This window comes from Hemicordylus capensis, chromosome 1, assembly GCF_027244095.1.
Source record: "Hemicordylus capensis ecotype Gifberg chromosome 1, rHemCap1.1.pri, whole genome shotgun sequence".
NCBI classification, from domain to species: domain Eukaryota; kingdom Metazoa; phylum Chordata; class Lepidosauria; order Squamata; family Cordylidae; genus Hemicordylus; species Hemicordylus capensis.
The window spans coordinates 281100485-281128303 of NC_069657.1; the positions used below are offsets into that span (position 1 = coordinate 281100485).

Here is a 27819-nt window from a genome sequence, read left to right on the forward strand (position 1 = left end):
CAGATTTCAATTGAAGCCATCTGCAGTTCTGGAAGGCAGATTGGTCACAACCCCGTATGATCTTCGTTTTTTGTCCTTGTGGCTCTGAAAAGGTAGAGGATTTCCCCCATTATTTACTCAACACAGGCTGCCAGAGAGAAATTCATAGCATTTCCTTACAAGTCTGTACCAACTCCAGAAAACAGGTTATTTATTCTTTAGTAAGGATCCTAGGATAATGAAAAGAGTTTCTACCTTTCTGTTGACTTTATTCAGGATACGTGCCAGCTTTTGATAGATGGTACTTTGTGTTCATACATATTATTTGTGGATCTTTAAATTTTAACTTATTTTTAATGGCCTATGGCGAAACCAAAAAATTGAACAGAGCTTCTTAAGAACACTTTTCTACAGGTGCAATCAAGCGATAATGTCAGTAAAATTTCAGTAGACATTTGAGTCATAATGAACAGATAATATTATCTGAGATATGTTATCTCAGAGGTATAGTTGCACTTTTGAAACAATGGCTTGGATCCAATGGAGCAATAGCATGTGGAGGTCATTTATACTGGTACAAGGGGGATTGCCTGATTTACACCTATTCTTCTTTCCCACTGAATCCACCCCCCGCCGCCATGTAACATTCCACAACGTTCCACCAGTGGGATATCAAGATTTTGCAGTGAAAAGGGGGAGTGGGAAAGTCCCATTCCATGAACTCTGCTTGCACGCTCACCCCAGGGATGTAGCAAAGTTGAAGGCAGCTCTGGGCCAAGATCTGAGTATCCCACCTCCCGTAGCCAACTCCCTTCGCAACCTGCCACCGCCACTGCTAGCAGCCTGTTGGCATTCAGTCCCAACTCTCACTGGCTCTTCCAATGAGGCCTAATGACATCACCAAGCCAGCACAGCCACACTGTCCCAGGGCCAGCGAAAATAGGTCTGCCTTAAAAAGGCCATCTGTTTTCATTGGGGTGGGGCAATTCCACAGCAGCTTTGTGATGGAGAGTGGCCAGTGAGGTGGCCAGCACTCTGCTCAGCTCTGGGCCCAAGTGCCTGATGCAGGGGGAAGCAGGAGGGGGCAGCTGATAGTTGCTGGAGACCCAGGCATTCATGCCCTACGTTCAGCGGTGGCTATGCCACTGACTCCCACAGTCATCTAAAACATTAAATTCATTTATAAAATGTATGAATTGATGATGAAATTTTCCATCCAACATGGGTGAGCAAAGCCCTGCATCTTAAACTCCCATGAAAACACTTAAAGCCAACCCAGTTTAAAAACAAAACTAACCTAAGCAATATCGTTATCTGAGAGAACATTTAAAGCGGAAGTAAGCCCTAAATGGGAAAAGCTGTCAAGAATACAAATGTCTTAATCAGTCGGCTAAATGGGGAAAGGTTGCTGGCAGTGAGGTTGCAAATGGTGAAAGATGAATCAAGGAAGAAGAGTGAATGTTTATTTATGCAAGATGTTCTTGTGTCCTTTGGCTTGTTTGCTAACTAAAAAAGCCTTGCTGTTCTGAAGCATATTTGAACTACCTGTTTTCTTCAAAATTAAAGAATCACGCTTGAAGATTCACAGGCTCAGAACACACATTTTTCAGGCTCAGAAGACACATTCAGCACTGTAATTATTGGTTGGGCAAATTTCATTATATCAGCAGAAGGTGTCCTTTTCAAAGCAGGACACTGAGGATCTTATTCATGATATGTTTGAAGGTGAACTGCACACATCTTTAAAAGTAATATATTTTTCCTTTCTTCGGTGATAATTCATTTACTTAACTGCCAAACAATAATAAATTGATTTTTCTGCTGTGTAATGGATGTCAAACAGTTCCGTCACTACTTTTATTACCTTGCTGATTCTCATAGCTTGTTATGGAGATATAACTGGGTGCTGTTTATTGCTTTAATTTTTCTTTTCTTTCTTTTGTAAGGCAATCCTGGTAGCAGTTCCATCAAAGTTTGTTTTATTGATTTTTATGTAAAAGTTAGTAACAAAGGTAGTCAACCATGCCTGGCTGTGTATGAATGTCACCACAAAATGAAAATCAAGGCTGCTATTCTATACAAACTTACTGTAGAGAATATGACCTCAGTGAAACATATTTATCACTAAACGTGCTCAGAATACCTAAGCATGTGTTTGAGAACATAGTAAGTGTGTTTCCTCATGCTTACAGATGTGGCCGGAGCAGAGGTAACTAATACTAATAATAAAGTTTATTATATTATTAGTTGTATTCCCAAAACCTGAAATCAGGTGGTATTCTATCCAACACAATATGCCCCCCAAACAATCTCCAATATTTCTCAGGGGGAGAATATGAGTGGGGAGGGAATTCTGGAGGTTTTATATTGGACTTTTGAATATTCTCTGAAATTCTCATGAGGGTCTTTTTCTTCAACACAGCAGTTGACTTTCCAGAAATGGTTTTTTCCCCCTCCTTAGCATGATCCTCATTCAGGAGAAGAAATTAAAGAAAATTGAGTAGCAGCCAGCCACCATTGAGGGGGAGAGAAACGACTGAGATTTCTTGGATTGTTGCTTGCTTTCTATTACAGGGCAAGAGAATCACTCCACAAGTGGCTGATATAATTATTCAACTTTATAACCAAGTTTATGACTCTGCACATGCACAGGAACTGTGGACATACTTAGATTCATATAAAGTGGTTTTGGGTCTTACACTAAGCACATGCTCAGAGTGAACAGTATGCATAATTCAGTGTAACAGGCCTCAATGAGTGAAGAGAGACAGGCCCCGTTTGGACAGTGTGAAAGACCGGGTAGATGCAGCTGTGGTTAATCTGTGAAGCTGAGAATCATGCTGCAGGCGATGGACTAACTGTGGTTTGGCAACCTTGGGCTTCTGGGCAGAGGAACTCCTCCCTGTTAGAGGGGGCGTGCTCAGTGTGATCCTGCCTTTGCAACAGTGTTTGCCTGCCCTCGGCAGGGCAAAGACCTTTTAACCCTTTCCTCACACCACTCGTACCACTGTCTTCCACAGTTGGGGAGGAAGGGTCTCTTCCCTCCCCTGGGAAGAGAGGAATGCCGTCATTCACAGTCATGCACCTGCAGTCATGGCACTTAACTTACACATTGCCTCAGGATATGTTTCTTAGTACAAAAACCCTGGCCTAGCCACAAGACCTCGGAATCAGAATTAGGAGCAGACTCAAGGTCAGATTTGGAATCCATCTCCAACTGGATGTTGCTGGTTCTGAAGGGTAGAGTTGAGTTGTAGCACTCTGCTCCTCACTCTTCCTTCTTCCCACTTTTCTGCTGCCTTCTCCCTGAAAGGAAGTCTATTTGCACACCCCAACCTGCAAGTGTATCTTTGCAAACATGTTGCATGGACAAATCAAGTGGGTACTGATTAGCCAGGGACATAGGATTCATCCCTGGTCTTTCCTGGTTTGCCCACCCACTCAGACACCTGAAGTGGGCCAGACCACTTTTAAGTCCAGAATGGCTGGGTGGAAGGGGGAAGGTACAGAGCATGAGTTCTATTGTTAGGCACAACAGTGGGGCACCCTATAGTTGGAAGGTTTACCTCATGAGAGTACAGTCAAATGGAGAGCTGAAACAAATTAGTGTTCCTGTTTTCTCCAGTGGACTGGCCTTCTCACAAGAAAACTAACCCACCCCTTACCCCCCTGCTGCCAGCATGAGAGTATGTTGGGCTTTTCTCACTGCTTTGCCCAGGTCTGCAAGCCTGGTGGAACCCTTGGTTACAGTGAACCAATCCCCAGGATCCTTTGCCTGCCTTAATATACATATTCCCTTCTAGGAAGTCAATAAGATCTGTTCCTGGAGTTCCAGACAGAGGAGCAGGCCTGGCCCTTCTGTGGTCTGGCAACCAGTGTCTTCCCCTGGGATTCTCAGGCATGTCCCTTGGTCTGCCCCACCCCACGCATCTATGTGTACATTAAGGCCAAAGAAACCACATTCCTTTGATAAGCTCTGAGAGCCCAGGAATGTGTGTAGATCAGGTGTTAGGTCAAGGAAAGGGCTCCTTGCATCTGTATCTATTTTCCTTTTATTTAAAGCATTCCCCTTTGGTGTTCTGTCCTTTTTAAATGCAAGAACTGCAGGAACACAGCATGCCTGTTGCCAATCAGTGGCAGGAGGAACAAGGGAGCCAGCGTGGTGTAGTGGTTAGAGTGCTGGACTAGGACTGGGGAGACCCGAGTTCAAATCCCCATTCAGCCATGAAACTAGCTGGGTGACTCTGGGCCAGGCACTTCTCTCTCAGCCTAACCTACTTCACAGGGTTGTTGTGAAAGAGAAACTCAAGTATGTAGTACACCACTCTGGGCTCCCTGGAGGAAGAGCGGATATAAATGTAATAATAATAATAATAATAATAATAATGGGACAGCAGAGGGTGGGCCATCAGCTCTGAGAGGCAGCCAGCAAGAAACGCTGCTGCCTTAGAACTGACGCATTTATGGGCTGCTCTGAGTCAGCCTCTCTATGACGGCTGGAGGAACTTGCGCACAAAACCCAGGTTATAGCGGTGGCAGAATTTGGACAACACAATGCTGCTTTCTAACCTCAGGTTTCAGCAGCATAACTCAATACAAACTGAGTTGGAAGGTTTGCCTCATGAGAGTGCAGTCACGAGGTTTGGAATCCAGGTTTGGGAGAGAAAACAGAGTCATGTTTGGATGATGAAACCGCAACTGCAGTTTTCGGACGATCACGCTCTGGCACGCTTACCTCTTATTTATTTGTTATTTATTTAAAATATTTATACCCCACCCCTTTTGGCGTTGTGTCCAAATGGGGCCAAAGAGACAAGCGTGGTGTAGTGGTGTAGTGGACTAGGACTGGGGAGACCTGAGTTCAAATCCCCATTCAGCCATGAAACTAGCTGGGTGACTCTGGGCCAGTCACTTCTCTCTCAGCCTAACCTACTTCACAGGGTTGTTGTGGAAGAGAAACTTAAGTATGTAGTACACCGCTCTGGGCTCCTTGGAGGAAGAGCGGGATATAAAATGTAATGATGATGATGATGATGATGATGATGATAATAATAATAATAATAATAATAGGGATTGATGGTGTACTGAAAACCTGTTAATAGCTCTTCCCTTTGATTTGCAAAACCACATTCAGGTACTTGGGCATCTTTAGAACTGCAAATTAACATTTTCTGACAGAAAGAAAGAATTGTCAAGACAATGAGGGACTTTGATCTTGAAAAAAATATGATGTTTATAAACTTGATTGTAAAAATTAAATAGACTCTATCAGCTGCTTGTGCACCATTAAAAAAAAACCAGACACCCCAATTCTTTGGGTGCCCCCCCGCAAAGTATGCTCCTTAAGGTCTGATTTCTCTGTTAGCCATGCCCCCAAGTAGCCATCTATGGATATGTGAAGTATTCCTGTGTGAAGAAATACATAAGGTGAGAATTTGTGGAGAATAATTCTACAAAAGAACACAAGAACAGCCCTGCTGGATCAGGCCCAAGGCCCATCTAGTCCAGCATCCTGTTTCACACAGTGGCCCACCAGGTGAAGGAGAGCTGGTCTTGTGGTCGCCAGCCTGACGTCCCCTTAGCTAAGCAGGGTCCACCCTGGTTGCATATGAATGGGAGACTTGATGCATGAGCACGGGAAGAGATTCCCCTCAGGGGATGGAGCCGCTCTGGGAAGAGCAGAAGGTTCCAAGTTCCCTCCCTGGCAGCATCTCCAAGATAGGACAAGATCTTTTAGGGAGAGGAGAGCTAGTCTTGTGGTAGCAAGCATGACTTGTCCCCATAGCTAAGCAGGGTCTGCCCTGGTTACATTTGAATGGGAGACTTGATGTGTGAGCACTGCAAGATATTCCCCTCAGGGGATGGAGCCACTCTGGGAAGAGTTTCAAGTTCCCTCCCTGGCTTCTCCAAGATAGGGCTGAGAGAGATTCCTGCCTGCAACCTTGGAGAAGCTGCTGCCAGTCTGTGAAGACAATACTGAGCTAGATAGACCAACGGTCTGACTCAGCATATGGCAGCTTCCTATGTTCCTAGGTGCCTCTGGGAAGAGGGCATGCCCTCTCTCCTATTGCTACACCCCTGCAACTGGTATTTAGAAGCATCTTGCTTCTGAGGCTGGAGGTGGCCTATACCACTCAGCCTAGTAGCCACTGATAGACCTGTCCTCCATGAATTTTTCTAAACCCCTCTTAGGGCCTTTCAGGCTGTTGACTGTTACTACATCTTATGGCAGAGAATTCTCTCAAGCATTCATCACTTACCCCAGCAGGTGTCTATTAGTTCAGCTGTGGAAAAGATGATGCTAAACCAGGGGACAAATTACTGCAGAAAGCTGAACAAATGGAGAGGAAGGCAGATATTTAAGCCAATTTTAACATTACCGAAAGTCCACGCTCAAGCAGACCAAACTGACTCAGCTATTAATGAGCAAGGGTGAAGTGCTGGGGGTGATGCTCCATCTGTACAAATTATTCATCTATTTAAAGGGTTTGAAAAAATAATTCTTAACAGGAGAAGCTTATTCTCTTTATTGCCTTTGGCAGAGCAGTTGCCAGCCAAAAGAGAGAGAGGTTGTTTTTTAAAAATCATTTTCAAGTTTCTCTAGTGTTTCTGCAACCCACTTAGCAAATGCTTCGAGATAACTCGCACAGCAGGTTGGCTATAAAAATTATGGAGCAGGACTACAGACAATATGCTTCCCTATTCACAGAACAAATTCCATGACAATGAAGCATCCAGTTTCGAAAACACAGTACATTATTTATAAAGTTATTTTTTAAACAATAAAATGGTCCTGTCATAAAAATAAATCCTATGACATTAGCAAGCAGTAGAGCAACAGCAGATAATGGGATGTTCAAGGGCCTTCAACCTTCCCACCATACTGAAAATATTTTTCTTAGAGATTTGTCTTAATCATGGGTAAACTTAGAGAGCCAGTGTGATGTCGTGGTTGGACAAGGACCAGCCTTGTCCTGGGTACAAATTCCCATTTGGACATGAAACTTGGTGGGTGATCTTGGACCACCACAGCCTAAGGTTAAAATAGCAAGAGGTGGCAGGAACCATAGTTTTTGTGAGGCAGCCAGCATTGTGCTGCAGGGGCATGATGTCAGTATTTTAAACAAACAAACAAATATACACTGCCTCTGAGCTACTTGGAGGAAGGGCAGGATAAAAATGAAACAAAAAGATATATAAAACTCTATGGCCAGGATTCAAAAAACTGTATAACAAGTTGTGCATCCAAGAGGGCTTTGGGCTTAACAGCCTCTCCACACTCATGCTGCAAAGCAAACTGCCCTTGAAATGAAGGGCGGGGGTGTCCAAAAGCAGTTTGGGCTATGGTATGGGGGGGCCTGTTGTTCAACGAGAAAAAGTCAAAAATCACACTGTATGTCCCTAAGATACCAGGCTATAAGATAAATTATTATTATTAGTCAGTGGTATAGCAAAGGCAGATTGGGCCCATGTTCAATGGCTGCACACAGGCAGCCCCCCCCCCCGCATGATGACCCCCCAGTGGCACCTCGCTGCTGCTCCCATTGGTCACTGCTGCTGTTGCTCATGCCACTGCCATCACTGCCTCCCCGCCCCCACAGTGCTTGCCCTCTGGCTCAGAGTCAGTCAGAAGCTTCCTGCTTCTGGACAGCTGGGAGTCAGATGGTAACAGAGCAGGGATGTGCAAACCGGTTCGGTTCGATGGTTCGAATTTGAACCGAACCAGCCATCAGGTTCGAGCTGCAGGTTCAAATTCGAACCAAACTGGGGGGGGGGTTCGATTTGAATTGGTTTGAACTGGTTCAAACCTCCAAAAGTGGGTGGGGTGATATTTGGCATCCATGGGTACCTACCACCCAACCCCCAGAGCAATCGGACACTCATACGATTTTTTAAATGAATTTTTGAAATTTATTTATATTTTTTTCTCATAGGGTATAATGGGACTCAAACCAGCCCATTATTTCCTATTGTGGAGCACCCATGAGTGCCAACTACCACCCAAACCCCAAAGCAATTGGACACTCCTATGATTTTTTATGAATATTTCAAATATTTTTAATTATTTTTCTCATAGGGTATAATGGGACTCGAACCAGCCCATTATCTCCTATTGTGGAGCACCTAGGGGCACAAAAGTGGGGTGGGTGGTAGGCACCCACTCTAGTAGCAAATGAGATTTTCAGTGACAAATCATGAATCCGCTCTCATTTGCTACCAGAGAATCTACACTCAGAACACCTCAGAAACAACAAAACCCTGTACCCCATGGGTTAGTAATCCATGGGGGTGGTTGGCACCAGGGGCGTAGCTGTAATTGAGCAAAAGGGTTCAAAGAACACGGGCCCCCAGCTCCTGAGGGCCCTCCAGCTCCATCCCCTCCCTATTTTCTTCATTGTTTCCCTCACACCGGGGGGCCGCCAGAGAGAGGGATGAACACGGGCCCCCTCTCCCCTAGCTACGCCCCTGGTTGGCACCCTCTGTGAACTACACCATCACTTTCCCTGGGCAATCCCAGCACCCCCCAAGTGCAGTTATGGGGCTGTTGAAACCTCAATTTTTCCTTATGGAGAAAAACCTTAAAGACGCGTAAACTCAAAAATCACTTAAAAATCAGCCCTTTACCCAATTCCTGTCAAATAATTCTGGTAGCTTTCTTGCCCCCCTTGGGCACTACCACTCACCACACTCCACTCTAGGTCACCCCTTTCCCCTTGATGTGAAGTGATACATTTGCTGGAATCCTTATTATTCCCTATTAAGAATTTAAAAATATTTTTAAAATTCACCAATAATCGGAGGAGTGTCCGATTGCCTTGGGGTTTGGTGGGTGGTAGGAACCCCTGGTGCCTACCACCCACCCGACTTTGTACCTCTAAGTGCTCCACAATAGGGGATAATGGGCTGGTTTGAGTCCAATTATACCCTATGAGAAAAATAATTAAAAATATTTCAAATATTCATAAAAATATTGTAAGAGTGTCCGATTGCTTTGGGGTTTGGGTGGTAGTTGGAACCCATGAGTGCTCCACAATAGGGAATAATGGGATGAATCACATCCCATTATACCCTATGATAAAAAATAAAAATAAATTTCAAAAATTCATTTTAAAAATCGTATGAGTGTCCAATTGCTTTGGGGGTTGGGTAGTAGGCACCCATGGGTGCCAACTACCACCCCACACACTTTTGAAGGTTATAATCAGTTCAAATTGGTTCAAATTTGAACCAAACCAGGTGGGGTTCAAGCAAAACCAAAACAGAACCTCCCCCTCCCGGTTCGAACCCAGTTTGAATTCAAACTGAACCAGGCAAACCAGTTTTGTGCACATCCCTAGAATAGAGTGGGTTCATGAGCCCTAGTGCAATCACAGGGTGCATGCATGCCCTCCATTCCCATATAACTCCCAGCTCATCATGAGCTGGATGGCAAGGGGGCAGGGGATAGGAGTGGTGGCAGGCACCAGGGCATCAGCACAGGAGCGACTGCAGCAGCAGGGTGATGGGGGGGGTCACGCTGCAGGGAGCCAGATGGCAAGCAGCGGGTCGCAGGAGTGACAGTGGGCAGGGAAGTAACTTGCCTAGGGAGCATGAGGTTGCTGGTTCAAATCCCTGCTGGTATGTTTCCCAGACTATGGGAAACACCTATATTGGGCAGCAGCAAATAGGAAGATGATGAAAGGCATCATCTCATACTGTGCAGGAGATAGCAATGGTAAACCCCTCCTGTATTCTACCACAGAAAACCACATGGCTCTGTAGTCACTAGGAGTCGACACCGACTCAACGGCACAACTTTAACAACTTTGATAACATTGGATTCTTTGTAAATGGTTGTGATGCTTTTACTTTATCTATCTATCTATCTATCTATCTATTTTTATTTTTCACAAAGACTCTGGGCGGTGTACAAAGGCTCTGAGCGGTGGGATTATTCCTTGCCTTTCTATGGGAATAATCCCACAGAAGATGAGATTACTGCCATAGAAAGGTGGTTAACAATCCAAAAAAACCCTCAGAAGGAACGATAAAAATAGCATCAAACACATAACCTAAAAATATAGCAAAAATATAGCATATTTATAAAAGCACAAACAATCATATCTTACTGTATTTATCTGAATCTAAGACAAGTTTCCCCAAGTTTTTCACTATTAGAAATCAGGAGGTCATCTTAAATTCAGAGTCCTGTTCCTTTCACGTAAATGCAAGTAAAACCTGTATTTAACCTCTGCTTTTGAAGGGAATCATCTTACATTCAGAATTGTCTTTGATTCGGGTATGTGAGGGCTTGGCCTCAGCTGGCCCTCAGTCTAAACATCTGCTGTCACCAGTATAAGATCTTTAGCTTATTTGACTGGTTCCACTCCCAGGTCACTGAACCCTCTGTCTCTCAAAAAAAAATTTTTTTTTTAACTCAGCAGTGGGCAAGTAGGCATGAGGTGTGGGAGGGGGACAACAGACACAGAGACCCCAGTAAAACAGTGAATAGCAGGGACTTGTACAAAGTAGAACATAGTGCTTGATCAGATGGTTCTCAAGATACTCTGGTCAAAAGACATTGATAGCTTTAAAGGTTGAAACCAGCACCTTGAACTGAACCCAGAAACAAATTGGCAACCAGCAGGGGTGTAGATATGAACAAGAGGGGGCACATGTTCCTCGGCCTGTGAGGGAGGGGGACAGGTTGGCTGGATGACAGCTGGCTCTTGGCTCTTCCCCTTGCACCTCTCTGAAGAAGTGGGGGTGGGCACACAGGCCCGTCTTCACTTTTTGTCCCAGGGCGCACGTCAACCTTGCTGCACCCCTGCTAACCAGATGGCGATCTTCCGAGTCTTCACACTGCTTAATATTTATATATGTATATAAGCAGAAGTTCCTTCCTACCTTCTGTGCTTAAATTAGTTTTATCAATCTTCCCATAGAAAAACAGAGAGGGGTCCCCATCAGAACAGAGTTAAAGTTATTAGAAACAAGGAAAGAGGAAAAATCCCAAAGAATTTATTGCTCCAAGAGCAAAAGTGAGGACAGAACAGGCTGTCTATGACTCCAGAGTGCTCATTATTTAAGACCTTGTTTTGCTCCAGTGTTGACTTCCGAAAGCCTTCCCCTTGAAGTAGACTTTGGCCACAGGAGGGTTGATTTTTCACTCAGAGCAGCTGCTCCATGAGCCTGGGCCAATCAGTTTCTCATCAGCCTGATTGCATCACATCACACCACCACATTAAACATGAAAGACAACCCACCATTAATCCATCAGGAGTGACTGAAGCTGCAGTTGTTTCTAACAATTAGGCTAGAAATTGGGTTCCTCTTAATTTTCTTTTGATAGAACAATGGGGAAGCCTGACAAGAGAACTTTGAAAGTTCTTTCCGATGTCCTATTGTCTGAGGGAACTCTGACTCATTCTGAGAAAATCTTCAGGGAGTATATGGACATACCTACAACAGGGGCCACTGTTCCACCGCCCCACCCCATTATGGAGTGATGTCAGCTTCTCTGACATCACTCCTCAAATGGTGCACATACTTGCTCTGCACGCAACTCTGATTTCTCCACCCATGCTTCATATGGGCTGCCCACCTTTTTAAAAAGTGTCTTTCCAGAGTGCCTTGAATGTTTATTTGATTAAGCATGTTTGATGCTTAACTTCCCCACCCACCAAAATTTGAGAAACAGCTTTGAACACAGAAAGAGAGAACTTCATGACTGTCACAAGGGAAAGCCCATTATCAGTGTTCACCATCACTTTAGCTGGAGGCAGGGAGAATGGATTTCTTCTAAGGCTTGCTCTGGGGAAAAATTGTACATCTGTTCAAAATGCAGTGAATGCTCTTCCACAAAAAATGCACAATTCAAATGACGTATTTTTAATAGACCCTCAGATGGTTAGGATTCTACTAAATGCACCAGCCTATCCACTGCCAAGGAATGTCTGAACTGGATAGGATGGCAGGTAAGGACCTGTCCATACATTCTCAAATACACCATACAGACCTGTCCGATGGTCACAGACATGTAGAAGAAGTAACATTTGGGTCATGCACTTTTCTGATGTGAGGACATTTCTTCCCCCCACCCCCACCCATAATCACATGAATAACTGCCAGGAATACATTCTCCATTTGTCTGCAGTAATGAGACTATTCCATATTTGGGATTTAAGCAGATATGAACTGGGTCTGTGTGGCCTTCAATGATGCAGGATGAAGGCCTGCCACACCATGCAGCTGGAAGACCTGCCCTTGCCCCTAGACTAGAAGGACTCTAGAGGGACTCTAGAGATTTATCTGAAGCATGTAAGGCCTTAGACAGATCCCAAGTGACGGAAGAACTGAGACCTGATGCCACCTCATGTCCATGAAAAGTTGTACACCAAAAATATAAATCAACTCCCCATAGAACAAACGGCAAACCAGAAATTATCAAACTCACAAAACCTCCAGCTTATACTTTTCCATCTCTTAATCAACAAACTACATCAGCTCCAGCTAGAAATTAATCAGGTTTTTTGCACCTAGACTCTAGACCAGTGCTTCCCAACCTGAGGGCCTCCAGATGTTGCTGAACTACAACTCCTATCAGCCCCAGCCACAAAAAATTGTAGTTCAGCAACATCTGGAGGCCCCCAGGTTGGGAACCACTGCTCTAGACTTTAGTTTAGTATGTACATAAACTCAATTGATATGGGCCTGTTCTGCACAGACAAGAGAAGATGGTAAAGACCAGAGGTGACAGAATGGACTGTACAGGCTGCAGGTGAGGAAAACAACATACGAGAAGGCTTCTCTACACACAAAAACTTCCTACAAGTAGAAGACTAGCACAACAGGGAGCAAGATGGACTAGAATATCCCCAAATGACATGCTCTTTCTTTTAACTTGCAGAAAGCTTGGTTTTTAAAAAATAAATGTAGGGAGGGTAACTCAAAAATGGCATTGCTGCTTGCAGTCTGAGATGGTACAGTCTGCTCCACCACCTTAGAATTCTACCACCTCATTCTGCTGCATGTGTAGACCAGACCATAGACAGTCCCATGAGAAAGAAAACTACCAGTACTCCTTTGGTGATGAAGCATCTACCTGCTATAGCATAACAGGCACTGATGGATATTAAAAGATAGGCTCCACCATAAAAGGCTACATTATAAAACTAATCTGTATAAAACTGTCTACATTATAAAACTAATCTGTAATAGTTACTTACATAAGATGCAGTTATCTACCAGGATTCTACATTCTAAAATAGCCTTTGGATATATCGTAGCCTTCTAGATACATGAATTTGAATTATCCAAATTGAATAGCTGAATTGTCCAGTTATCCAGCCCAATGGTTTTCCTCCAAGTAACCCTAATTAAGCTTTAATCCACATTATTTATCTTAATCACCGATGAATTGAAAATATTCTGGATATTGAGTCTTCTCCAAACCATTTGATCAAATGAGGCTGTATTTATTGAATGATAAATAATATTTGTGCATCCATCTCCTACAGACTGTTGGCAGTAATCAGCTTCTTTCCTTCTTATTTTAGGTTTGCTTTACACAGAGTAAGCCGATGCTTTGCTTTTAAGACAGCAGTTAGCCTAAGTTGGCTTGCCAATGTTGAATTCAGGGTGGAAAATGAAGGAAATATGTAACAGATGGAACAATTCAGAAATGATACAAAGGGTTGCAACAAGGACAAAACTTGCCAATATTATAATCTTGGCTGGATAGGTGCAGTTAAATCATGGTTAGAAGCATTTGTTACAAATATTAGCAATTTGGCTATAGCAGACTGTCCACTGCCAGCAGAACTGATCCATCTTCCATAACCTACAGGCTGCTTTTCCTTCTCGGTAAAAAAGATGTGAGTAGAGGTACTTGGGCAATAACATGATTCTCTTCAGCTAGACTACAAGAGTTGAAAATGAGAATATTTTTCAATAGAGTAAAATCTGTTGAGATTACATATACCGAAAATGTTCTATGTTTAATTTTGTTTAATACATTTTATTATGGCAGAACACATATCTCTATGTTATTTATCACCGTTTGCATTCCTCTTATTCCCCTCAACTTCTATTGCCACCATAAAGTCCCTTTTTAAATTTATTATGATATCGTTTCTTACATTATTCATTTAATTTTGCCACAAACTATTCATGGCATCTGTATATAATTTGAAAATCAGTCCCAAAGCTAAAGGGGAAGATAGCTCAAGTCTGGGTTGCCACAGAATCCCTTTCCAACAATCCAGACACTATTAACCCAGTTCAAAAGGATTTCACAACTAACTATTTACAGACCTTTTCCTTTATCAGTTCTTGCCTCACTGCATTTGTTGCTGCTTCAGTCTGTCAGTCGAGATCACTGTCAACAGTTTAGCTAAATATAAGGGAACTTTCATCATGGTATTCACTGTTGCTTTCTCCAGTTTCCTTTGAGACAAACAAATGGAGTTAGTATATACATCACCACTCCATAGAGATGGGAACATTTTAGCAGCTATCCCTGTGAAAGAGAATACAGTACAAAATATAGAATACTGAGCTAGGAGAGGATAATTGTAAATGACAAGGTCTGTGGATGAAGGAATCTACATACTTCAGAAAACACAGTAGACCATAGCTCTGTGATCATTTCCCCAACAACACACTGATCTACATCCATACCAAGAGTTGTGTATAGGGAACTGTTCCACATACACACAGAGGGGTGGTGATTTTCAGCAGTCCTCCCTTTCCTTTGCAGCCACCTGTGCATCCCAAAATATGTCCTTGAGGGTTATGGGGCCAGGAGGCTCTAGGGGGAAGTGGGGGAGGCACCAAAATATCACCCCATTTTTTCAAGCATGCACAGAAGTATTCCCCACATGCAACTCTTAGTTTGGATTAAAAGCACGGTATTCCAGTACTATAATCAAAGAGTATATCTTGTCAACTGTCAATTTAAGATCATGTTATGGTCTACACATAGGAAGCATACTGCTTCCACATAGCAGCAGCGCCATATTGGAAATAACATTGCACATTGCTTATGGCATGCATGGACCCAATTATGCAGATAATCCCCACAGCCGTATCAGCAGACACTTGGACTGGCTTGGCAATGACATTGAGATTTTCTATGCACTCCTGTGGTAAATAGCTTCCAGAGTTTACACTCTCCACAGAAAAGCATTTCTAGCAGTCTCCTCTATAAAGACATCGTCATGAGAATCAGCTTTTATATGCCACCCCTTCCCTCAGCCACTTCCTGACAGTGATTCAAACTGGCTTTGGGTCAGGCAGTGACTTGCATACCGCGCAGAACCCATGGGCTTGCTCTGTCGCTCTGTGCCATCACTGCAGCAATGAGCCTCCCATTGGGAATATTTGGAGCAGTGGTGGCACCAGTGGGTGGAAATTGTTGGGGAGGTACAGCAGGGGCAAAGTGCATTCCTGGGTGGGCGAGCTGTGTTAGATTCTTGAAACAGAAATAATCGCATATTTCACATTAACACTGAACATATTTTCACTGATATGCATCCTGTTGCATTCATAAATGGGGGGGCAAGTGGGGGGGACTATTTGTCTGGAGGGTGTTTTCCCCCATGTCAGTCCCCCTCCCCTGGCCACCTCTGAAGAGTCTCTGTGAGCTCAGTAGAAACATCAGTGGAGTTCAGGGATGCACCAAGTGAGTGCTCCCTGCTCTTCAACCGATGGAGTGTTGCCCTGTTCTTAAGTGAGTATTACAGAGTCATTTACAATGCAACATAGGATGAGAAGAGCTGAGACTCCTTATTTGTTATGAGCACATCTATGCTAACTTGCAAGACTCTTTGGCCTAGGTCTCTCAAGCAGCAGATGGAGGAGGTAAACCGCTGTCTGGACTTCAGACTGCAAGTGGGGGCTCATATTAAGGATGTGCCAGTCGGCTCACATTGAGCCGGGCTTGTCATCAAGCTGGCCTGGTTTGGGCAGTCTGAGTTCAAACCAGCCCATCCCCGTTTATAAGAACCGGCTTGCAGGCTGGCTCGGCAGATTACTTGTAAAGGGAAATCCAGCTAGGAGTCCCCTTTACAAGCAAAGGGGGTTCCCTAGCCTAAGAAAGTGGGTGGCAGCAAAGGGGGAATCATTTAGTCTCCTGCACACTCCTAGCTCATGTCATGGACTGCCCCTCTGCACACACAAAATATCCCCTTAACACAGAAAACCTGAGCCCTTTCCAGCTATTCATTCAGTGGAGAATGAACATGCATACAGTCCAGGTCAGCATACTGGGACCAAGGTCCATCTCCCAACTTCATGCACTCATTAAAATGTCTATTGCATATATGGTTTGGGATACTCCTTGGGATCTGCCGTTTTTAATGAAAGACGGTATATAAATTTAACAATCAAAAAATAAAAAATAACAATAAAATAAAATGGTTGTATATAGAGGTGATCTCTTTCGTGTTCTAAAAACTGCAGATAGGGCAGGGGTGGAGTCTGCTTTCCCCCGCACCTGTGTATGTTCATTCTGTGAAGAATGAATGCCTGAAAAGGGCTTAAATATCAGAGAGAGAAGTTCTAGCATAATCTTCTCTCTCTCTGACATGCTGGTTTTCAAGATGTAGGAACATTTTTGTGCATGAGTTCACAAGAGCATTCCATCATGTGAGCCGTCATCTAGAGTCTGAAGTGGTCTATTCGGGACATGTATTTGCCACCTCATCTGTTGCTTATGGGAATTAGACTCCTGTCTCTTGGGAGAGAGCTGCATAACAAAGTCTATAGGATTAAAAACAAAACCACATGCCAATTGTTCTGTCATATCAGATAAATAAAGAGCAAGGATATCAATCATCACACCTGATACAATGCAAATAATTCTTCTGTGAAAAATGTCATAGGGCAATACCCATGTTTATTCATCTTCAGTTTTAAGTGTAAACATGGAGACTCTGTGTTTGGATCCTGACACTCTGCTATGGAAAATGCTTTCAAAGTTATTCTCCCAAGATAGGTCAACCTACCAGAAGAGCCATGCTCATTCGGCAAATATGTTCAAGGTATGGTTGTGCAGCAACCTGCTCTTTCCAAAGACAGATGGTCATGCTTCGTTATTTTGGCAAACAATATGGAAGTGAAGTTTCTCAGTGTCAGACTTCTTGGGAAAGCAAGTAGGTTCCCCACATGTTTATCTCAGGGTCAGAGCCACTGCATGCAATGATCCTGGACCACCTATAATACTGTGTATATTAACTTGAAGCCGGTGACATTTTTTCAACAGGATAATGAGCTTCAGTTGTCTAAAGCAAATATCAGACCCATCTTATTTATTTATTTATTTATTATTTTTTCTGTGTAAACTGCTCTGAGCCATTTTTGGAAGGGTGGTATAGAAATCGAATAAATAAATAATAAATATGGCTGCTGTGTCATGCCCATTGATAGCTACGGGACTGGATCAACTGTACAGCCCCATCAGCAGCTCACACAGCCAAAGCAGAAGAATTTTGACACTTACAAACTGTAGTCATGTTGTGTTACCTACGTATGTTAATGGATTTAGTGACCTCATGTGGAAACAGTAATGTCTCTTGCTACCTATACATCTTTTAATAAACTACAAGCAAGAAACAACAGTCCAGAATCAACATTCAAACAATTTGCAGAACTAGTTGAACCCAATGCATCCTCCCCTTCAGAAGTGTCAGCAATCACAGTGAATGATCACATCAATGTGTGAGAATATGAGATATATGAGGAAGGAAACCATGGCTGCATTGTGATCCCTCAATGAAGGAAGAGTTAGAGTTATCTGTCTTGTTAGAATTATCTGTCTTGACGTGAAGCCAGTGTTACAAGCCCACACAAGGTGTTCTCCAATTGCTGGGAAAACACTGACAAACCTTTTCCTTTTGATCTGTAAGCTGCTTTGAGAACTTTTGTTGAAAAACTATATACAATCCTCTAAGCTACTGGTTTTCAAGCTGTATTCCAGAAACGTCTTCCTCAGATATGTATCAAGGGTTCTTTAATGAGGATAGTGGTAACAGTACACAAGTTTAACCCAAAGTCAGTTTGCCACCCATTTTCAATCTTCTCCTGTATCGTATGAGGGAAAGTTAGGTGTGTTCTGAGGTGTACCGGCTTTCACAGAGGACTATGGTGATGCCCAACAGGTCTGGTTGCCCTGAGCTTGAACTGAGAGCGTTCTCTGTCTAAAACACTTCCAGAATCCTCTGCAACATGCTGGAGTTATGTGAAAGACAGGCAGGAAGTACCTCAGCAAACAAACTGATCTCTGAAGGGGAAAGAGGAATTAGTGACAGGAGCTAACCACTGCATCCCCCAGCCACCAGTGAATCTCTAGAGCCCTTGCACTAGTCAAGGCCTAGAAAGGCTGGGATGATGGTGCTGAAGTGGAGAGTAGCATCCAGTTACCTCCCTCATAAGAAATTTTTGCATAGTTGCCTCCCTCATAAGAAATTTTTGCATAGCTGAAACAAACACTTTGTGTGGGTGTTAAGACCATATTTCGGATAACAACTGGGGAGATAATGTGAAGAGAATAGCACTGAGGTGTTTAGGAGTGACTTGAGGGAGGGGGGAAGTCTTAGGGGATAACTTAACACTAGAAAAATAAGAAAGTACAAAAAAAGATAACAAGCAGTGAGGTGGAACTGTTGCTGTTGGATGAACTGAACTTTGGTTTTATTGAATCTTCCAAGTAGCAGAGATATTAACAAGCTGAGCTGGAAAGAAATAATTTGCCTACTTTCAATTCACTATTGCTACGAGTGGATTAAATCTGGCCCAAATTAGTTAGGAGTTCAAAAGTTAGTCTTCTTGCACCTCAAATGTTCATGCATCTGCCATGTTGAATCTCACCATGTTGATGACATCAACGCAAACTATGCCATTGAAGTGTATCCCTACAACTCTACCAAATTTGGTCCAAATCAGTTCCCACTTGCATCTCAAACATTCATGCACTCACCAACTTGAATTGGGGTGGATGACATCATCACAAACTATACCGTTGAGCTGTCCCTATGTGTCCCTACAGCTATAGCAAATTTAGTTCATATCGGTTAGGCAATTCAAAAATCAGCCCTCTTGTATCTCAAACGTTCACATGTCTACTATCTTGAACTGGGGTGGATGACATCATTACAAACTACACCGTTGAGGTGTCCTTTTGTTCCACTTGCTACAACTGCACCAAATTTGGTCCAAATTGGTTAAGCAGTCCACAAGTTAGCCCACTTGAGCCTCAAATGTTCACGCGTCCACTATCTTGAATTGGGGTGGATGACATCATCACAAACTATGCCCTTCAGCAGTCCCTAAGTGTCCCTACAGATGTAGCAAATTTGTTTCAAATCAGCTAGGCGATTTACAAGGTAGCTCACTTGCACCTCAAGACTTCGTGCATCTGCCGTCTTGAATTGGGGTGGATGACATGATCACTAACTACATCATTGAGGTGTCTCTATGTGTCACTCACTACAACTGTACCAAATTTGGTTCAAATCATTTAGATAGTCCACAAGTTAGCTCACTTGGATGGTGAACACGTGAACAGATGAGGCACAAGCGGGGATACATAGAGTTTAGTTTGTAATGATGTCATCCACCCCAATTCAGGATGGTAGACACATGAACTTTTGAGGTACAAGTGGGCTAACTTGTGGACCACCTAACCGATGTTGACCATATTTGGTACAGTTGTAGTGAGTGACACACAGTGTACCTCAATGGAGTAGTTTGTGTTGATGTCATCCACCCCACTTCAAGATGGTGCAGATGTGAACACCTTGTCTTAAGGAGGCAATTATTAGACCTCTTCTAAAGAAGCCTGCGTTAGACCCCTCAGAGTTGAGCAATTATAGGCCAGTTTCCAATCTCCCATGGCTGGGCAAGGTAATTGAGAGGGTGGTGGCCTCTCAGCTCCAGGCGGTCTTGGAGGAAAGTGATTATCTAGACCCATTTCAAACTGGTTTTCTGGCGGGCTATGGGGTGGAGACTGCCTTGGTCGGCCTGATGGATGATCTCCAATTGGCAATTGACAGAGGAAGTGTGACTCTGTTGGATCTCTCAGCTGCTTTCAATACTATCGACCATAGTATCCTTCTGGAACGTCTGAGGGTGTTGGGGGTGGGAGAAACTGTTTTACAGTGGTTCCGCTCCTACCTCTCGGACAGATTCCAGATGGTGTCGATTGGAGATTGTTGCTCTTCAAAATCTGAGCTTAAGTATGGTGTCCCTCAAGGCTCCATATTCTCTCCAATGCTTTTTAACCTCTACATGAAACCGCTGGGAGAGATCATCAGGGGATTTGGAGCTGGGTGTTACCAGTATGCTGATAACACCCAGATCTATGTTGTTGTTGTTGTTTATTTATGATCTTAGATCAAACATCAATATACACAGAATATACACAGTAAAGAGAGAAAACAAAAACGGAAACAAAGTCTAAAATGTCATCAAATACATAAAATCAGGAACCTTTGACAGTAACCGATTGCTGTGCTCTAGCTTCTCTTAGTTTGGTCAATGTGTAACAGAATTTAGCAAACGCCAGGGATATTGTTGGGTCCCTTTCTTCTAATAAACATATAAGAATTGTCTCCACTGAGTGGCTTTTGAGATCTTTCAGATACTGAGATAAAAATAAATCTCTTTCATCAGTATAAAGTGGACAATGTAACAGTGAATGCATCAATGTTTTGGGAGCAGCTCCGGACGGGCATAGTCTCTCCTCATAGGGTTTTCTCTCAAATTTCCCTGCTAGCATCACTGAGGGTAGAGCATTCAAGCGAGCTCTTGTAAACGCCCAGTGCAGCTTTGGTGAATAGATTGTATAGAAATAAGAGGCTGTGACCCAATCTTTCTTGGTGCTTAGGAATTGTAGCGGCCTATTTATAGAGGCCCTTTCCTCCTGGAAGCCTACAGCACCCGGTATTCCCAGGCGGTCTCCCATCCAAGTACTAACCAGGCCTGACCCTGCTTAGCTTCCGAGATCAGACGAGATCGGGTGCGTTCAGGGTAGTGTGGCCGTAGACCACTCAGATCTACTTCTCCATGTCAACTTCTTCAGGAGTTGGCATATCCTCCCTAAATGCCTGCCTGGAAGCAGTAAAGGGCTGGATGAGGGAGAATAAACTGAAGCTGAATCCAGATAAGACGGAGGTACTTATTGTGCAGGGTCAGAACTCTAGAGACGGTTTTGATCTGCCTGTTCTAGACGGGGTCACACTTCCCCAAAAGGAACAGGTTCACAGTCTGGGAGTACTTCTGGATCAACATATCTCCTTGGTTTCTCAGGTTGAGGCGGTGGCCAGGGGTGCTTTCTATCAGCTCCGGCTGATACGCCAGCTGCGCCCGTTTCTCGAGATCAATGACCTCAAAACAGTGGTACATCTGTTGGTGACCTCCAGACTGGACTTCTGTAATGCGCTCTACGTGGGGCTGCCTTTGTACGTAGTCCGGAAACTTCAGTTGGTTCAGAATGCGGCAGCCAGGTTGGTCTCTGGGTCATCTCGGAGAGACCACATTACTCCTTTGTTGATGGAGTTACACTGGCTGCCAATAGGTTTCTGGGCAAAATACAAAGTGCTAGTTATAACATATAAAGCCCTAAACGGCTTAGGCCCTGGGTATTTAAGAGAGCGTCTTCTTCGCTATAAGCCCCACCGGCCATTGAGGTCACTTGAGGAGGTCTGTCTCCAGTTGTCACCAACTCGTTTGGTGGCTACACAGAGACGGGCCTTCTTGGCTGCTGCCCCGAGATTGTGGAATGCGCTCCCTGCTGAGATACAATCCTCCCCATCTCTGGCAATTTTCAGAAAACACCTGAAAACACATCTCTTCAACCAGGCTTTCTCATCTTTTTAAAACTTGTTTTTAAATTGTTCTGATTATTTAATTGTTGTTTTATGATGTTTTTAATTGTTAATCATTGTTTTATGCTTTATAATTTTTGTTTTAATTATTAACTGATTTTAATGGTGTTTTAATGTAAACCGCCCTGAGCCTTTTGGAAGGGCGGTATAAAAGTTTTAATAATTAATAATAATAAATAAATGGACACAAGATAGCTAACTTGTGAACCATCTAACCGATTTGAACCAAATTTGCTACAAGTGTAGGGACACAGAAGAACTGTGCAAGCATGTAGTTTGTAATGATGTCATCCACCCCAATTCAAGATGCCAGACATGTGAATGGTTGAGGTTACAAGTGGGCTAACCTGTGGGCTGCCTAACTGATTTGAAACAAATCTGGTACAGTTATAATGACTGACACACAGGGACACTTCAATGATATAGTTTGTGATGATGCCATCCACCTTAATTCAAGATGGCGGACATGTGAACGTTTAAGACTGAAGTAGGCTAACTTGTGAAGATGGTAATTATCAGTTAAGATTATAGTGAAAGGAATGTAGGCAGATAAGTTCTTACCAGAACAACTTCTAATTATATGCCATTCTAATAGATGAATTGAAAACATGAGACACTAAATTAATTGATTGCCTTGCTTTGATTTATAATGAACTGAGACAAATAATTTTTATGCACCGGGACAATAGATTTATAATGAAGTATTAAGAATTATTTAGCAATTTGACTCCCAAATGGATGAACATAATTTCACTATGAACTGTGGTTAATATTAGCTGATGAACTTTGTAATATTTGATTAAATGAGTTTAAAGGTATGATGCAGGGTTCTTGAAGAATTTGGTCATATTAGTTATAAACAATGTTCATTATATTAATTGTTTGAAGATGAACTGAAATACCTGATTAGGAACTGAGGAGAACTGATTGTTTTGTGACTTACATTTTGGAAATGTGATATTGGGGAAACTGTTCAGTGTTATAGAGAGGAATTATTATTAAACTGGATTACTGAACAAAGGCCAGTTTTGATCAGAAAAAGAGAAAATAACTTATCTAATGAATGCCACCCCTTCTAACTGGGCAAAGAGACACCTTTTTAACATGGTGGTTCTCTTTATTGAGCAGGGGGAGAGTAACTGGCCCTATCCACCCCCAGCACAGTACTTCCAGTGACTGTTGCTGATTTCTGTTTCTTAGATTGTGAAACCTTTGGAAACAGGGAGCCATCTTATTTATTTATTTATTTATTTCTATTTATTTGTTTGTTTGTTTATTATTTCTTTCTGTAAAACCGCTTTGGAAACTTTTGTTGAAAAGCAGTATATAAATATTTTGTTGTTGTTAATGGCATATGTTTATAAACAAAACACTAGCAAGATAAGGTTTATTTTAATATGTCCCAAAAACCAGGATACAAGAAAAAATAAATATCCTGAAGGTAAATAAAAAGCAAGAGAAAAAGAAAAAAAATGAGCCAAAATTAAAGGAAAATGAGACAAAATTAGAAAAATAGTTTCAAAAAAAGAGAAAAGAAACAGAAGGTTGTTTTACTTATACAAAAAATTAAGGTTTGAGGTAGTCAGACACAAAAAGATTGGACTAAAATTCAAATTACTGTGGAAACTTGTGGGGAAAAGATAGGAAAAAACTAAAGAGGAATAACAAATAAAGAAAACAATGGTTCAAGGAATATATAAAAAGCAGCACATATAAAACTGACTATGGTCAAATAGTCTATCTATCTATCTATCTATCTATCTATCTATCTATCTATCTATCTATTACATTTCTATACCGCCCCAAACTTATGTCTCTGGGTGGTTTACAATAAAACACAATTAAAACAAAATGTAAACATTAAAACAAATTACCAAAATAGGTTAAAAATATTAAAACAGTAAGTCTAATTAAAAGACTGGGTGAACAGATGTGTCTTAATTGACTTTTTAAAAGTTGTCAGACATGGGGAGGCTCTTATTTCAACAGGGAGTGCATTCCAAAGCCTAGGGGCTGCAATGGAGAAAGCCCGTCCCTGAGTAAATACCAGATGAGCCGGTGGCAACTGTAGATGAACCTCTCCAAGATGATCTTAATGGGTGGTAGGAATCATGGCAAAGAAGACATTCTCTTAAATACCCAGGGCCCAAGCCATTTAGGGCCTTATGGGTTATAACCATCACCTTGTATTTTGCTCAGAAACTTATTGGTAGCCAGTGTAGTTCTTTCAATACAGGGGTAATATGGTCTCTCTGAGATGACCCAGAGACCAACTTGGCTGTCGCATTCTGTACCAACTGCAGTTTCCAGACTATGTACAAAGGCAGCCCCACATAGAGCGCATTGCAGTAGTCAAGTCTGGAGGTTACCAGCATATGTACCACTGTTTTGAGGTCATCTATCTCAAGAAATGGATGCAGCTGGCGTATCAGTTGAAATTGATAGAAGGCATCTCTGGAGTGGCCACTGCCTCAACCTGGGGCATTCTGGTTAGGATCCAGAAGCATCCCCAGACTGTGTACCTGTTCCTTCTGGGGAAGTGTGACCCCATCCAGAACAGGCAAATCATAATCATCTCCCGAGTTCCAGCCTCACACAATAGTACCTCCATCTTATCTGGATTAAGCCTCAGTTTGTTATCCCCCATCCAGCCCATTACTGGCTCCAGGGAGGCATTTTAGTTGTTTATGCCTTCTCCTGATGATGTTGACATGGAGAAATAGATTTGGGTGTCATCAGCATACTGATAACACACTGCACCAAATCCCCTGATGATCTCTCCCAGCAGTTTCATGTAGATGTTAAACATCAGTGACCCTGAGGGACACCATATGAAACTTCAGATTTTGAAGAACAACAGTCTCCAAGGGGCACCATCTGGAACCTGCCCAAGAGGTAGGAGAGGAACCACTACAAAGCAGTGCCTCCCACTCCCAGTCCCCTCAGATGTTCCAGAAGGGTACTATGGTCAATAGTATTGAAAGCCGCCAAGAGATCCAAAAGGACCAGCAGTCACACTTCCTCTCTGGATTCCAAATTGGAGATCATTCATCAGGCTAACAAAGGCAGCCGCTACTCCATTATGAGATAAGAAAATGCAATGTGTAATTAAGAGTGCATCCCCCGCCCCCCCGCCCCCATAGAAAGAACTTGACAGGATATTCAGCAAATCCACTTTTTAAAAATATGGATGTAGGATGTTTAGCAGACTTACAGAATCACTTCTGTAATAGTGTGTGTGGGTGGGTGGGGGGAATTGGTGCTTTCTACATAGAATTCATAAATTCTATCTATCTATCTATCTATCTATCTATCTATCTATCTATCTATCATTTAAAAAATGTATCATATTTTTCTACCACCTGATATCTCTAGGCAGTGTTGCAGTCTGCCTAGAGGACTATATTTATTTTTATTTATTGTTAAATTTATATTCCGCCTTTTATTAAAACAATCCCAAGGTGGTATATAAATTTGTATCTTTTGATATTACAGTCAAAAGAGGTCATCCTGGGGTGTGTGGAAATCACGTAATAGAAATCTATTGATAACAAAGAGTAAAATAGCAGAAGTCCTAGCTTAAACTCATCCAGAAATTCTGAAGAAAGAAAATAACTGAGATTTTTAAGACTGAATTTGTAATAGATGGAGATCTCATTTAAGTTTAATTTCTTCTTAAATAATGACTTGTTACTAATTTAAGGATTGGAAATGGCTCAGCAATTATTGGAAAATACCTAGTAGTTGCTTCTACTATCACCTAAAGGAAAGTAACAAATAATAAAAGTAATAATAAATCAATAATAAGAACTGGGGAGAGGGAGGGAGTAGTTGAACAACAGAATTAAAATGCTTTACTAATACTTAATGTGTTTATTTTTATTTATAAATGGTGACACTCATAAACACTGTAACATGAAATATAAATGGCATCAATAATCCAGTTAAACAAATGAGGATATTAAGACTACCAAAACAGATAGTTACAATTTAATAGTTTAACAGAAATCTAAATTAGAATCAAAGGAATTAATACTTCCTAGCTGACCCCGCATAGAGCATCTGTGCAGTTGTGCACTGAGCCTGTGGCATCCCTCCACAGTGCTCTCACTTATTTGCTCTCCCCCGGCAGCTCGCTCGCTCGCTCTCCCCCCACAGCTAGCTCGCTTGCTCTCCTCCCCCGCAGCTCGCTCGCTTGCTCTCCCTCCGCAGCTCACTCGCTCTCCCCTACAGCTCGCTTGCTCTCCCCCCTCAGCTCGCTCACTCTCTCTCCCCCCACAGCTCGCTCGCCCGCTCTCCTCCCGCAGCTTGCTTGCTCACCCACTCTCCTCCTGAAGCTTGCTCGCTCTCCCGCAATCCCCCGCAGCTTGCTTGCTCGCTCGCTCTCCCCCGCAGCTTGCTTGCTCGCTCGCTCTCCCCCCGCAGCTTGCTCGCTTGCTTGCTCTCCCGCCCGCAGCTTGCTTGCTCTCCCCCCCGCAGCTTGCTTGCTCACTCTCCCCCCACAGCTTGCTTGCTCGCTCTCCCCCCACAGCTTGCTCGCTCACTCTCCCCCCCCCCACAGCTTGCTCGCTCGCTCTCTCCCCCCGCAGCTCTCTCCCCTCGCAGCTCTCTTCATTGGGCAGGCCAGGGCCAGGCCATCCCGCCGCCACCTCTCACCTGCTCCTCCTGGCTGGTAGGGCTTTGCCCGCTGTCTGCCCACCTCCTTGCCATCGCCATTATTTCTCCCCACCACCAACTCCTCTTCCTGGCCGGCGGGGCTTTGCCCGCTGTCCACCCACCTCTTCTGGCCAGAGGGGCTTTGCCTGCCGGCCCTCCACCTCTGCATCCTGACCACCGCCTTTATTTCTCTCCGCTTCAATGCTGGAACTCTTGCACGCTCTAGAGCATCTGCACGTTAGTACTTGATTGCTCACCTCACCTCAGAGATCTCCCCACCCTCACTTGAGCTGCACTCCTGCTCCTCCTCCATCTCGTTGCTTCCATCCTCCTTCACCCTTCTTGGTCGTGGCTGCAGCATTGCTGGTGCCTATTGGCCAGGCTGCAGCCCCCTATCCCCAGAGACCTCCCCACCCTCACCCAAGCCCTGCTCCTCCCTCCAGGAGCAGCAGCAGTGGTTGACCGGGTCGTTCCTTGCTGCTGCCACCACCATGGCCGCTCGTTCTCCTCAGGCCGCTGACAGGCCCAGGTCCATCCCTTGCCTGCCTCCCTCCCTCCTCCAATGGCCTTGGTAGCCCCAAACAGCAGCAATGGTTGCCTGGACCCTTCCTTGCTGCCAGTGACACCATGGCCACTCATTCCCCTGTCAGGCTGCTGACAGGCTGAGGCCCGTCCCTTGCCCTTGCTTCTTTCTCTCTTCCCTCTCCCTTCTTTTTCTCTTTTCTCACCTTCACTGGCTCTTCTCCACTCTTTCTTCCCCCTCCCTTCATGTTTTTTCTCTCCCTCCCTCCCTGAGTTAACAGATTTTGTTCCTCTTGTTACCTCATTTAATTCACACAATGGCATCTCTTTTTGCAGACCTCTGCCTGCTATCCTTTTTTATATATAGATTCCTCTCCTCTACAATCAAGAACATCTCCCAACCAGTAACAGTCGCATTCCAACTGACCTTAACCATCACAGGCTCCACTGCCCAATCACCACAGTGCCACAGGCTCCTCCTCCCTATCTACATATGGAATCCCCACTGCCCAATCACCATGGTGCTTCTGCTCTCACAGGTTCCTTTTCCCTATCTGCATATGGAATCCCCACTGCCCAACCACCATGGTGCTTCTGCTTGCAAACTCTGTCAGCCAATCGCCTCCTTTCTACCATGTCCCCACGCATGGCCCGTCTTGGAGAATTAATAATATAGATTAAACTGTTTATTTGAAGGGAAAGATATGCAGCCTGTGCAAAATCTAACACAAAAAGAATGGTAACATTATTACCTTCTAAAGTAAATTTTGTATCAATGGATAAATTACAAGATGAA

At 43.4% G+C, this 27819-nt stretch overlaps 1 long non-coding RNA gene and 1 other non-coding gene across 2 annotated transcripts; both read right to left on the reverse strand.

The window, feature by feature from the left end:
* Positions 1 to 27500, reverse strand: LOC128340432 (uncharacterized). Its single transcript, XR_008313716.1, has 3 exons — positions 27451 to 27500; positions 14275 to 14406; positions 1 to 84 (listed from the first exon to the last, which is right to left on the reverse strand). It is a non-coding gene; the product is annotated as an uncharacterized LOC128340432 (long non-coding RNA).
* Positions 20887 to 21005, reverse strand: LOC128341322 (5S ribosomal RNA). Its single transcript, XR_008314346.1, has one exon. It is a non-coding gene; the product is annotated as a 5S ribosomal RNA (ribosomal RNA).
* Positions 27501 to 27819: the final 319 nt, after the last annotated feature.